This window comes from Musca autumnalis, unplaced genomic scaffold (assembly GCF_047663935.1).
Source record: "Musca autumnalis isolate F117 unplaced genomic scaffold, ASM4766393v1 scaffold_4, whole genome shotgun sequence".
Taxonomy (NCBI): domain Eukaryota; kingdom Metazoa; phylum Arthropoda; class Insecta; order Diptera; family Muscidae; genus Musca; species Musca autumnalis.
In genome coordinates, this window is record NW_027411977.1 from 67,696,914 (window position 1) to 67,709,902 (window position 12,989).

The following is a 12,989-nucleotide window of genomic DNA, read 5'->3' on the forward strand; positions in this document are numbered from 1 at the left end:
TTAGTGCACAGTGATGCAAATGTATTTATGGGTATGAGAAGTTCAAACATTTAAGGTGTAAAGTTTAAATGCTTGGACCGTTAAGCTGCTATTGCTATCAATGGAGATTTATTGTCAAATTCACAATGTTAAGGTCCTCATATTTCGACTTATCGCTTAAAGCAAAACTTTTTTAATTAAACAAATAAAAAGAGTCAGTCGACTATGACGACAGCTAAACATGTTCAGCCTATGAGTGACTACCCAAACAACAATAACAGGAGTTGGGCACCTAAAGCATTTTCGTAGGGCACAGAACACGCAGAAAAATATATGTTAGAAATATGTTTGGGTCCAAACATAAGCACTGTTCCTTTACGTGCAAGAATCCTCAAGTTTTACCACTTTTTACTCGAAAAGCGCTCCTTTACTTTTGACACCATACAATTCATATGGGAGCAGTTTACAACTTTTACTACTTTTGCCGGTTTTACACGTTTCAAAAGTAAAGGAACAGACCAATAATTTGTTTGTGTCCAAACAAATATATGTTTGCAACATTTTGTAACATTTCTCAATTTTATTTGTTTGGGTACTAACATATTTTTTATGTTAGAACATATTTTTTATGGATGGAGAGAGGATGTTTGTCAAAGGGAGTAACAACAATGATCTCGCAACTACGGAATAGTGTTTTATAATAAAGAGCTGTGTGTGTGTTATAATAGAAGACATAGAAGCGAAAAAGGGGGCTTTGGTGCATTGGTGGCGTGTATACGTCAAACACGTGTGTTTCTTGTTTTGGTGTTGTTAACGTAGCAAGCGAAGAGGAAAAGAAAAAATTGGTATGAATTATCTTGTTTTTTTTTCTTCAGTTTTTTTTTTTTTGAATACCATCGTAGAGTAAAGACGGTAAAGTGAGGGAATTAATAAATCAGTGTTTTGTGGTGCTTTTTAGTAAATTAAATTTCAAGTACATTTTATAATTGAATCGACAATTGGACAAAGAAGAAATCGAATTTAATATTGATAATTAGATACACACATATGTATATTTGAAATATGGTACATCCATATTTCTTTGGAATTTTGTATGTACCTATGTGTCTGTTGTTGATTTGCCTTTCAATAAACAACCACCATTTATAAATGTGTGTATATAATGGAAATAGCCAATGAGCGCTTACTGAGAGCAAGTGTGCATTGAAATTTAGGCTCCCTTGCTCTCAGTAACAGCCCACTGGTGCATGTGTTTGTTTTTTGTGGCTTTTGCGTTTGTATTTTTTTGCACCAAACATATAATTTGTTTGCACCAAACATATAATTTGTTTGCACCCAAAGATATATTTGTTTGCAGGACCCAAACATATATTAAGTTTGGGACTGTTTGCAAATAAATAAATGTTTGGGACATATGTTAGGGAGGCAGTTTTTTTTTCTGTGTGAAGAAGCTTCGGAAGTTTCATGCGTTAATTTGTAGGATTTTGCGGGGAAGGTATCGTACACAGTTGACGCACTGAAAGAAAAGTGCTTCGTTGTATCAATGAACGGGTTTCATTGATTACTTTTCATTGATGCTATGAAATGTTACATTAATACAATGAAATGTTTAGTTAATGCTATGAAACCTTACGTTAACTAAAATTTAATGATTTTTGGTTTCATTGAATATATGAAACGGATTTCATTAATGTAATGAAACTCTTTATTTCTTTAAATTTAAAAAATATGTGAGTATTGAAACTATGCTAAATAGTATGTGCTTAAAAAACTAGTATTCAAACATCTTTTAAGAAAATTGTGCAAAATTGGATATATTTGATGTTTTTAGTTGGCTCCAAAAATTAATGATATGGTTTCATTAAATAAATGAAATATTTTCATTAAATAAATGAAATATTTTCATTAAATAAATTAAACAGTTTCATTAAATAAATGAAACAGTTTCATTAAATAAATGAAACATTTCTGAAGTCCCCAATATTATTTTGCGGAATGAAAAAAGTGTCTGTTATAATGAAATCTTGTCTATATTATGACCCTTATATTATCATTTTTCCTCTAATTATTTTTCTTTATTAAACAAATGTTTTAAATTTTCCACAATCATAAACAGACCACATTTATAAATATGCCACGTACATACATATGTGTGTATAGAATCACATACATAAAACATACATATGTATGCACGAATATTTGCAGAAGCGTCACTAACAGCGTAACTGTACAAAAATACCTTACTTGCTTTACTAGCGATTGGCTTTGGTATACATACCAGCCAAGATCACCCATATACGTTAACGTGACTGCAACAACAACATATGATCTCATTATTCTCATCTGTCGTAGTTTAGCAAAGGAAAGACTCGCTCAGAGAGACTAGTGCACCAAATATTTTGAGCACCACCGATACATACATATTCATTCTCATTAAAATGTTTGTCTCGTTTTTTCTACTTATGGCTTAGGCTTATTCTCTCGGTATGTTATTCTCTGTTGCTCCCTGTTATGTATTTCATTGTTGTTATGAAGTAAATTCCAGCTGTGCGGTGGGAATGTGCGTGTGTGCGTTTAACAAGCAGAAAACACGATTAGGCAAAACAAAATGCGCTGGCTTAAGTTGGTCAGCAAATTTTCAACAACATTGTTTTAGTTGACATTATAACGCCGCCAAGTGCGGATGAAAAAAATTTTACGATTCGTGTTTTTAACTTAGAAAAGTAAGTATGTAATTATTGGGTAAACTGTTTCTGTTAAGTTTTATGTATTTATTTGTTTATTTAGGTGAATTTTCATTTATTTATTTTTTTTCTTTGTGAAAGATGTAAGCAATAGAAAATCTAAAGAAGAGTGGAATGACGGAGAAAATGCCAGCGACAAAAGACAAATAAATTACTAACATTTTTTTATGATTCTCAATTTTACTTACTGGTGACACAACGCCCAATAGGATCATAAACTTCGTTGAAAGTAGGTATGAAGTGTTTAATGTGAAAACAAAGTACAAATATTAAACTAAAACTCTTTCAAGTTGTTTTTATGTGTACAGTTGTTTTATGTGAATTTTGTATGTTGTAGCCCAACATCATGGACGTACACAGGGGATGACTCAGCGGCAAAATATGAAGGTAAGTTATTGTGTAGTAAACCAGTTATTTAGTTAGCAAATTGTTTATTCTTTCAATTTTACTTACAGATGACAAGGACCAATGGTTTCATTAATGTATGCAGTTAATACCTAAGGAATTAAAAATGACGTATTGTACCCAGGTCAAAATTAATTGCAATAAACTGAGTTAAACATATTTAGCATTGGCTTCGTTTTTATTCATTACGTGAGAATGCATTGACATCATAAAATAAATGAAATTTTACGTTACATCAATGAAATGTACCATTGATTTTGAACCAACGCACTATAGGTAATTTGGCCTGTTTTTGAGGCAAAAATTAATAGCTTTGGATATGTGGGCTTTTTATACCTTTTTATTGCTTAATATGCAAAAGTAAGATAAAACAAAGAATTACAACGTAAAATTCGAATATAGCGAACATAGGTTATAAGAAACTACGTTTATAGCGAACAAAGTTGTATGTTTCCAAAGAATTTTTCTTAATATTTGTACACACATTCAACTTCTTAAAACGACCACGATTATAACAAACAAAAATTTTTACCCCGCGAGTAGAATTTTTTACAATTTGTTAGGATTTTCGGGCCCGCTTTAAAGCACAAGCGGATAGCGACGAATTTCAAATATTTTAACATATGATATTTAAAAGTTGGCTTTAATAAGAATTTTACAGACGAACACGTTTATAACGAACGCCGGATATAACGAACAACTTTTTTTTCCTACCCCCTATTCTCATTTTACCTATTTTTTTCGTTCCAACCCAATGAACGCGGTTAAAACAAAAGAAAAACGGTTACAATGAACTAAAGTACTGCTCCGCCAAAAGATTTTTATAAACATTGATATGTTTAAAATATTGATTCTCGAAAAGATTTTTATAAATATTATTTTTTAAAGGACCAAATAAATCACGCAATCATGATCCCTAGTTAGAACATATCACGGCTATATTTAACAAAAATGTTGACCACAACACGTCTGTACATTTTTGGAACACATGGTGAATATTTCTTTAAAGAAAATGTCTTTTTAGTTCAAATCGGATGCTTTTTTGTGTTTACTATTTCCTTCACCAAACGAAAAATTAAAAAAAAAATATTTTTCTGCAAGGAGGGCACCTTCAAAAAAGTGATATAACTCAAAAAACGCAAAAAATCGCACCTTGTTAATTATGTAGTTGACACAGAACCCTTTGCTGAAAGTATTCCCGGTAGCAGAATTTCGGTCAAAGTTGGACAATTTAGTAAAAGTCTATAATATAAAACTTTAATTTTGTAAAAAAATAATTCTTAGGTTGTATCCTATATGACGATTTCTTCTGCTGAAATTATTTCTTAAAACAGAAAGTACACACCGCCACTATTCCACTGAATATCATATCTTTGTATTTGAATATTACCAAACTCTTACAAATTGCGTTTAAATTCTGCTCTGAGTTTAACACTTTTTTAACATTTTTTATTTTGTCTTCGAAATTTTGATTTTAACTTCGAATTATACCGCGAGATTTGAATATTTTTGAAAACAAATTGCACATCCATAGTATTTGACATGTTCTTTCTTTAATCAAATTAGAAAACTCGCGTTATTAAAAGTGCAAAAATCGACTTTTTGCCTAAAAACCTGTCCAAATTACCTATAGTGCAACGTAAGGCTTCATTGCATTAATGAAAGTTTTTCTTTACATCAATGAAAATATTTTATTACACTAATGAAAATCTTTCATTATATTAATGAAAGTATTTCATTACATTAATGAAGAAATTTCATTGCATTAATGAAAAGGTTTCATTGCAATAATGAAAAGTTTTCATTGCATCAGTGAAGAAGTTTCATTGCATTAATGAAGAGGTTTCATTGTATCAATGAAGGAGTTTCATTGCATTAATGAACAAATTCGTTAATTTTACTTCAATGAAACTCAATGAAACTTTTTTCGTTTATTCAATGAAGCTCTACGTTGGCTCAAAATCAATGACAAATTTCATTGATGGAAGCTTTATCTTTCAGTGCATAATTATTCCCCTGACTATATATATTGGTTCCCCTAAGAAAAACATATAATTATGAGTCTGACTACGCTCTATGAAAATGTTCAACACAATTCGAGAAATGGGCCTTACTTACTTACTTAGATGGCTTTTACCATTTTATACCCTCCACCATAATATGGAGGTGTACGAGTATGAGATTTGTTTTTCTGTTTGTAACACACCGAGCTAATCATTTGCGATCATGCGAGGGATGAACGATAACTATCTGGCCTAATAATGAAAACGCGAATATTTACCATAGTTTTATTGTTTTCTTAAGTAGTCGCATATTCATCCGCTCAAACTAATTGTACAATCTCTTTTCCACTCATGGTTTTCGAACGCTTTTACAGCATCTTCTGGCTACGAAAATCGTTGACCACGCCTCTTGATATGCTGGAATCAAATAAAGTCATTGGATCAACAGTTAGGGCTGTACTGCAAATGACCCATAAATTCCACGTTTTGTCCGTTCAAACAGGCGCTGATTTGAATCGATGTGGAGAGCTCGCATTGTCATGATGCGGAATGATTTGTCTTCTCTTGTTCGTTTTTCGAATTTCTCAGGAGACTTTATTTACAATTTTTTCGCACCAATCCACAAGAGCCTCTTTTTGAGCGATTGTCTAACGAGAAAACTCCGTTAGTTGGTGAAAGAAATGGCCAATAATGCCTCTATCTCTTAGTATATAACATGGCGATCTTGCTTTATCCGTTCACGTTCGGCTTAATTTTTTGTGGCACAATGGCCGATTTTAGGCGACCCTCAGGTCCTTCGTTTTTTGGCTAGTGTCGGCCACGATTGAATTCATTAAACCAGTTTTTCATAGTGATATAGGATGGCGCTTTATCAACATACAAAGATTTAATGTGGTCGATGCACTCTTGCAGTGATTATCCAAGTTAAAAGTTGTGATCGGACGAAAAAGTTCACAAGTAAATTCCACTTTTTTGCAATGTGTGTATTGCCTCTTGATTTAAATTATTTTGAGACTTTTAGATACATTTTCAGACAGAAATTTGACATTTTAGGTTCCCAGTGTCCAAAAAACTTCTCCACTAGAAATTGTCAGTATAGGACCTCCCTATTAAAGATGTTTTGAGGCTTTTACCTACATTTTCTGACTGAATTAGCTGAAATTTGATATTTGATGTTTCCAAGGACAAAAAAAAATTTCCACTAAAATACCAAGAGAGGTCCACGTTTTGGTATATCTCCATATAACGTTTCCTCCCGATCGTTGTAGGATTTTTTTATGCGACACCCTCCCAAGAGTGTTTAGTTTTGTTAGATTTTAAGATTGCCAAAGTTTGAGCACAATCAGAATATATTAACACGTGCCACTGGGGCCTCAAAGTTTCCATTGTACTTTGTATGAAACCAAAGGCGAATTTTCACGAAATCACTCTAAATGTCCAATCGATGAGAAATGTTTACCAGTTCATTCCCTTTAAGTTAAAACCAGTCTAATGTATATACATTAACAACTCGTATGAACTTTACCGACCAGATATTTTATAGGACATACGATTCACTCTACTTTGTCTGACACCTCGTTTGCTATTGAAATTCTCGGAGAGGTTCTGTCCTATGTTAACTACTGATCTCGACATGGCTTAGAACACCTTTGATTTTATTGGGCTGTCGAATTCGACTTTATAGTCGGCAAATAGGTGGTATGTGTCCAGATTCCGAGTTCGATATCTGTAATAGTTACCAGATTACTTCATCAGTTTGCAGGAGAATGTGCCTACAGCATACCATTTAGTCTGGTGTTTTACACAGTGGTACAATTTTCTGACTTCATTCTAACTCCAAAATTTTTCGAATTTCTCACACTCATGTTTTTCATGCTCCTCCTTCTTTCTGCTAAAAATGTGTTTCTCCATATCGTTTTCTCCCGATATTTTCCTTGGCGCTTCTGTTGCTACTGCAGGGTTGCTACAATGTTGCCTTACGACACTCTTGCTCGTATCGTGAATTTTTAGGTGGAGGTTTTTGGGGCCCAAATATAGATTTTGCAGCAGTTTGAAGAGGGTGGATCTGGCTTCCGATTTTCCCATCTGGAGACATCACGTGGGCTTTTCAAGTTTTTAGAACCTTGTGCAGTTCACTACCCTGGTTTTTGCCGCTTCAAAATCGATTAGCCTCATTCTTTTGTCGGATGTTATATCACTAAGGCTTAACTTGCCGACCGTGGGACCAATCATAATGTCATGGCCAGGGCAGTGGTCATATGCTCTCTCTAGACGCTGCACGATGGGGCCAATAGCAGGTTTTCGAGGCAAAAAGTCAATTTTTGAAGTGAACAATTTGAAAAAAATAATAACGGATTTCGATTGCCAACACTCTGAATCACTAAAAATAAAAAATAAATCAATCTGGTAACATCACATATCGACATACTGATCTGGCAATTGTGACATATTTTCTTATGCATCATTTTCCGACATTCATTATAAATAAGTAGTAAAAGCATTTTAGGCGCCAAAAAGAACATTTCAACATTTTTTTATTTTTTAAACATGGAAAGCTCTTCAATGGGTATGTAAAATAAGATAGTGTTAACAAATAATAAAAATGTTATGTTTGGTAGATGTATTTTTGAGTTAAGATGTTATGTCTTTTTTGGAGTATTTTGCTTTGTTATCCATGTGTTCTCTGGAGTATAACTTTTGAGATCTAGGTAGATCTAGGATATTATATATATGTGGTGAAAGGTATTAATGTGTACTATCATTTTGTGAAAAAATTAGCTGCGCCTATCTGCGCCTTTTCGTAAAAATCAGATTTCAGATGTCGTAATACTTAAAAATATGGACATTTTTATGTTTTGGTTGGCGAATAATCGGAAACCCATTAATGTTACCAATTGGATTTCGGAAAAATTTAATAGACGTATATAATAATAATATATAATTTCAAAGATATCGCAAACTTTGGCTTTTGTGGCGGAATTTTAGCCGATTTTTACTAAATTTGGAACCTTTTTTATTAACTTATAACAAACCACAGACAAAACCATGAAATTTGAACATATGTATATAGGGGAGCTATTTCTATATCTGAACCGATTTCAATATAACTTGACAAACTTATTTGTAGTCCGAATTCCGTAACATTTTCAAAATTTTATTGTAATTTGATGGAATTTGCATGCTTGGTCAATCATTTTCCTGAAATTGGGCGAACATATATATGGGAGCTATATCCAATTCTAACCCGATTTCAATATGATTTGCCAAAAATGTTTCTAGACCAAAATCCGTCACACATTTCACATTTCATCAAGATTGGACATACATAGCGGGATTGGTGCACCAAATACCTAAAATCGGGCGAAAATATATATGGGAGCAATATCAAAATCTGAACCGATTTCAATATAACTTGGCAAACTTATTTGTAGTCCTAATTCCGTGGTATTTTCCAAATCGCATAAAAATTGGGCAGAATTTGCGTGTTTGGTCCATCAATTGCTTGAAATCGGGCGAACATATATACGGCAGCTATATGTATATATGAACCGATATGAACCAAATTTGGCATATTAGTTTCTAAGCCCATTATAAACATCTGTACAAAATTTGGAAGGTCTAGCTTGCCCCAGTGATTTGTTGCCTCGAAAACCTGTCAATGGCCCCATCGTGCGCTGGTAGAATATATCCATGGTATGTTCGTCTTTCTCTTCGGTCAAGGCATGGGTAAAGATCAGACTGATGTTAAAGAACTTTGCTTTTTTACGGATTGTGGCAATTTTTTATCAACCGATGTGTATCTGGAGACCAGATTTTTAAGCCTCAGATTTACCATAAATCCAACACCTAGCTCATGTTTCGTTTCGTGGCAGCTATAATAAAAATGTTGGACTTTTGCAGGGGCCACCATAGGCTTTTTTTAGAACTTTAGGGTTATTAGACGAGGAAGCGCGGACGCGACCCTGATATTGTACCATCGTAAAAAGGGTCTCGCTCACAACCTGTAGCAAAGCATTTCATGTCGATCGAAGAAGTGTTCCTCAAAAATGACCATCGTAAAAGGTGCCGCTGCTAAAAAGTTAAAATCGATTAGTGGTGTTATCAATCGCCCCAAACAGCCTGGCAGATAGACGCATGAGGCTAAATCGACTCCGAATTATGCGAAACTAATATCTCCATGCGCCACGACGAGGGCACAGGTATAGGCCCAGGACCAGTAACGGTCCTAGCCGACTTCCAAAATTTTGAAGATTGGATTTTATTGGCATTTAGGTTTAAAAAGTGGGCATAAAACTTCTTCACCAAAAATAGCAAAGGAATAGCACACCCCGATTCTTGTATTTTGAAGGTTTTATGAGCATTTTCGGCCCAAATTGGGTGCAATTTTGCCTGTCGGATACCTAGTGACAGCCAAATTATTTAGGAAACGGTTCAGATTCGGCTATAGCTCCCATACATTGTTGCCTGATCTCATTAATTTGAGGTACTTAACATCCCATGTCTGCACAATTTCGAAGAAATTTGAAAAATTTGACGGAATTTATACACATATATGTCATTTATTTACATCTGTATATCTTACATAAAAAGTGAATTAATTACATAAAAAACAGGCGTAAAATATTCATGTTGAAGATAGGGCATCGACAAGCTCTCTAAATCTTATTCTATCATTGGCCAGATGTTTTGCCTGACCCCAGATTATATGGGCGATATTTCGGAGTCTCTATAAAATTGTTTTATAAGGGCGTTCCACATAGCATCTCGGTAAACAGTATCAAAAGCTCGTTCGAAATCCACGAATAAAAGATACAAAGGTGAGTTTAATTCAGCAGACTGTTCAATAATGATTCGTATGGAATTGATGTGATCTGCACACGATCGACCAGGTCGAAAACCAAACTGTTCATTCCGTAGAATTGAATCTAGAAGTTGTGCCACTACTTTGCTGATGGCGTTTAATAATGTTATCCCTCGCCAATTTTTGAACTGGGTGAGATCGCCTTTTTTGGAATTGTGCCAATGGTGCCATTTTTTCATTCTTTAGGGAGGACATTTGTCTGTCTCCCACACGTCTCTTATAGCTGGAGTGATAGTTTGCGCAATGGGTTCTGCCCCATACCGAAGTAGTTCTGAGGGAATGTTGTCCGGACCACCTGCCTTGCCGTTTTTGAGTGACTTTAGAACGGTTAATATTTTTATAGACCTAGTACATGATTGTGTTTCAGTTTCTGTTGGTTCTTCGGTGCTGAAGAATTGACGCCAGCGGTCTATTTGCTCATCAGGGCTGATTAATTCGCGTCCATTTTCGTCCTTGATTGTTGCTATAGGCCTAATATTGTTACCACTCATTAGGTTTATGGTTCTTATACACCACGAATATTTCCAATATTAGCAGCTTGTTCTGCTTGTTCAGCTAGCTTGTTGTAATACATACGCTTGTCTCTACGGGCTAAACGCTTGACAGTAGTTGCAGCGGCACGGTAGTCAGCTTTGGTTTGTGTTTTAGCTTCGTTTGTCTTAGCTCTTAGGAGTATATTACGTAGGCGCTTGATGTGTTTTATTGTCTCGAGAGTCTCACTGGTAACCCATAGCTTCTGAGTTTTCTTTGACGGAATTTGATTTAGGAAAAATTTCGCCAAATTATAGTGAATAATGAATGATGTAGGGTATCGGCCCCGCCCGACTTTGATTATCTCTTTACTGGTTATATATAGCTTCGTTCTACTTTGGCTGTAACTTGGAATTTAGGGTTCCCAATGGGACAGTGTCTCCCTTGTCCTGCCTGTGATGTTTGGGGAACAATTATTATTAATGGGACAATTTCTACTTGTGATGCAAGAGAAATCAGTTTAAGTTCTTGACTTTGCCAATGTTAAAACCGATCAATTCCATAGCTTGGTATTTTCTACCTCTACATGTAGAAAATTTTCACAGCTACAAGATTTGTTCTACTCCCATTTCGATAGAACTTGCGTTTGCCAAGCAAAATCGTCAAAACTTAAAGAACCCTTAACATGTTTTTTATTGTTTCTCATCTTTAAACATTGCTGTTTCAGGATATGCAAAAACTTCCCATGTGTAAGCACCTTCGAGGTTCAGCATCGTGATTGTTCATCAAAATACTTCAGATTGTGGTGGTATAAATCAAAAGACAACAACGCATTTTTTTGAGTTTTTCAATTTCTATGAATGACCTCGCACTCCACGTTAAGAAGAATTCATATATATGCTAGGGGATGGATGATACCAAGCAACGGTCCTGACCGGTTTTAACATGGCAAAGCCCAGGATTTATCTTGGTCCCTCTTTCATCTCAAGTGGACACTGACCTCCCCGTGGTGTCACCTGCCATAAGAACGTTAAAAACTTGGGTTTGGGCGTCGGGCTAGTAACCCTCCCCTAGAAAAAAGCAGCATACTATGTAAAAACGAAAGAAAAGAAAAACAACCCCCTCTAAAGTTGACGAACCCCGCAAACGTTTTAAGGACCATGATCTGCGAATCTGCACCTGGAATGTTCGCCTCTCTATAGAGAAGGTGCAGTCTTCGCATTGGCAGACGTACTTGAAAAGTACAAGGCCGATATTACTGCCATACAGGAAATACGATGGATTGGGAAAGGCGTCACAACAACACCTAAAGGTGACGCACTGTATTATAGCTGCCATAACGTAAAGCATGAGTTTGGTTGCGGATTTGTAGTTAGTCGGAGACTAAAACATCTGGTATCCAGCTTCACTCCAGTGAATGAAAGACTTGCTGCAATTCGAATAAAAGCTAAATTCTTCAACATCAGCTTTATTTACGCTCATGCTTCCACTGAAGAAAAGGACGAACAGACCAAAGATATATTTTACGAGCGCTTAGAAGAAACATATGACCGTTGCCCTGCCCATGACATTAAAATCATTCTAGGCGATTTTAATGCCAAAATTGGAAAGGAGAATATCTTTGGCCCAACAGTCGGGAAATTCAGCCTCCACAGTGAAACATCTGACAATGGTATGAGGCTGATAGACTTTGCAGCTGCAAAAAACATGGTAGTTAGCAGTACCAGATTTAATCATCTCGATATTCATAAGGGCACCTGGCTGTCTCCAGATCAGAAAACAAGAAATGAAATTGATCATGTTGTAATAGATGGAAGACATTCATCGAGGGTGTTGGATGTACGATCGTTCCGAGGCGCAAACATTGATTCGGACCACTACCTTGTTGCAGCAAAGGTACGTACCCGCTTAAAACAAAGTACGAACAGACACAACACGAAAGTTAGACATCGGTAAGCTGCAATCACAACAGATAGCCACAGCATATTCCACTCAACTAGTCCAATTGCTTAATCAAAGCACTACTCATCCCGATAACATATCAGCGCAATGGCAAAGCATTGCCCACTCCATGCAAATAGCCGCAAAATCCATACTTGGATACCAGAGGCCTCCACCAAGGAATCCATGGTATGATCAGGAGTGTCGTGCTGCCACCGAAGAGAAAAATGCGGCATATAGGACTACTTTACAATCCGTAGCAACGCGTAGCGCACGAGAGAGATACAGGGAGAAAAGGAGAGAGGAGAAACGTCTTTTCCGCAGGAAAAAGAGAGAGATGGAAAAGCGGGAGTGTGAAAAACTCGAGATGTACAGGAGCCAGAATGAAGTCCGAAAATTCTACCAAAGAGTCAAGCATCAAACTGATGGCTTTGGTACAGGCACATCCTCCTGTAGAGACCAGCAAGGTAATTTGGTAACTGATACAGACAGTGTACTCAGGATATGGAAAGAACATTTTTCAAAACTGTTGGTATCCAATAGCAGCGAAGACGACGAAGATACCACAGTCCCAATCCCAGATGA

At 35.7% G+C, this 12,989-nt stretch overlaps 1 long non-coding RNA gene across 1 annotated transcript; it reads left to right on the plus strand.

The window, feature by feature from the left end:
- Positions 1–2,624: 2,624 nt before the first annotated feature.
- Positions 2,625–3,300, plus strand: LOC141402678 (uncharacterized). Its single transcript, XR_012412693.1, has 4 exons — positions 2,625–2,702; positions 2,805–2,956; positions 3,014–3,110; positions 3,179–3,300. It is a non-coding gene; the product is annotated as an uncharacterized lncRNA (long non-coding RNA).
- The last annotated feature ends 9,689 nt before the right edge of the window (positions 3,301–12,989 follow it).